Source organism: Myotis brandtii, unplaced genomic scaffold (assembly GCF_000412655.1).
Source record: "Myotis brandtii unplaced genomic scaffold, ASM41265v1 scaffold159, whole genome shotgun sequence".
Classification (NCBI taxonomy): Eukaryota; Metazoa; Chordata; class Mammalia; order Chiroptera; family Vespertilionidae; genus Myotis; species Myotis brandtii.
The window spans coordinates 352347-354244 of NW_005355799.1; positions in this window are offsets into that span (position 1 = coordinate 352347).

Here is a 1898-nt window from a genome sequence, read left to right on the forward strand (position 1 = left end):
AGTGCACAAATTTTTGTGCACCGGGCCTCTAATATATATATAAAGAGCCAGGGGCCATCACACCCAAAACAACAAAATGAATGACCAAATGACTGAGCAGCAGGCTGTGTGGGATGACCAGGCTGGCAGGGGGGCAGTGAAGGGTTACCAGGATGGTGGGGGGGACAGCTAGGGGCAACCAGGCTGGCAGAGGGGGGCAGTAAGGGGCGACCAGACTGACAGGGGGGACAGTTACGGGTGACCAGGCTGACAGAGGGGGGCTGTTGGGAGTGACCAGGCCAGCAGGGGGTCAGTGAGGGGCGACCAGGCTGGCAGAGGGGGGCAGTGAGGGGTGACAATGCCGGCGGGGGGGACAGTTAGGGGCAACCAGGCTGGCATAGGGAGGCTGTTGGGGATGATCAGGCCAGCGGGGGTGTACAGTTGAGGGCAACCAGATTGACAAGGGGCAGTTGGGGGTGACCAGGTGGCGGTTAGGGGTGATCAAGCTGGCAGGGGGGACAGTTAGGGGCAATTAGGCAGGCAGGCAGGTGAGCAGTTAGGAGCCAGTGGTCCTGGATTGTGAGAGGGATGTCCGACTGCCGATTTAGGCCTGATTCCCAGGATTGGGCCTAAACCGGCAGTCAGACATCCCCTAAGGGGTCCTGGATTGGAGAGGGTGCAGGTTGGGCTAGGGGAACCCCCCTCATGCACGAATTTCGTGAACCAATTTCATGCACCAGACCTCTAGTATAATATAACACCTTATTTAGCCATTCATCTGTTGAAGCACACTTAGACTGTTTTTTTATTGGGTATTCTGAATAAAGTTGCAATAAACATGGGGGTGCAAGTATCTCCTCAAGAATCTGATTTCTCTTGCTTCTGATATACATCCAGAAGTCAGATTATTAGATAATATGGCAATTCTACTAGTATTTCTTTCTCTCTTCCTTTCTTCCTTTCTTTTTTGAAAAAAAACACTGTACTATTTTTCATAATGGCTATACCAATTTACTTTTTCCACCAACAGTGTACAAGGTCTCCTTTTTTTTATTGTCACCATCTTGTCTTTTGATAGCAGCTATGCTAACCAGTGTGAGCTGGTAGCTCAATGTGTTTTTGATTTACTCTTCTGCAATGATTAATGACATTGAGCATCTTTTCATGAACGTGTTGACCATTTGTATGCCCTCTTGAATACGTCTGTTCAGACTTTTCTGCCTATTTTTTTTTTAATTTGGATTATTTTATATTCCATTGATGAGTTCTTTTTTTCCCCCTCTTCTTCTTTTTTTTTAAATCCTCACCTGAAGATATTTTTCCATTGATTTTTAGGGAGAGTGGAAGAGAGAGGGAAAGACAGAGAGAAACATCGATGTGAGAGAAACACATCAATTGGTTGACTCCTGCAGGAGCCCTGACTAGGTCTCAGGCCGGGGAGGAGCCTACAACCAAGGTATTTGCTCTTGACCGGAATCAAACCCAGGACCCTTTGGTCCACAGGCGGACACTCTACCTACTGAGCCAAAACAGCTAGAGCATGTACAAGTTCTTTATACATTTTGGATATCTTCCAACTTTGCCAAATTCATTTATTAGTTCTTCCAGTTTATTCTTGCTTGTTTGTTTATTTATTAAATCTCACCCAAAAATATTTTTCCATTGATTTTTAGCAAGAGTGGAAGGGAGGGACAAAGGTGTCTGTTGCCTCCCCCATGCTCCCTAAAGGGTGAGGATCTAACCTGCAACCCAGGTTGACTGGGAGGCAACCCTCCGGTGCAGGAGCCAATGCGGTGAGCACTAAAACACACCAGCCAGAGTGTTCTTCCAGTTTTTCTTGCAGTCTTTATGGCTTTCTATATATAAGATCATCCCATCTGCAAGCAGAAACAATTTTACTTCTCCCTTTCTGATTCGGA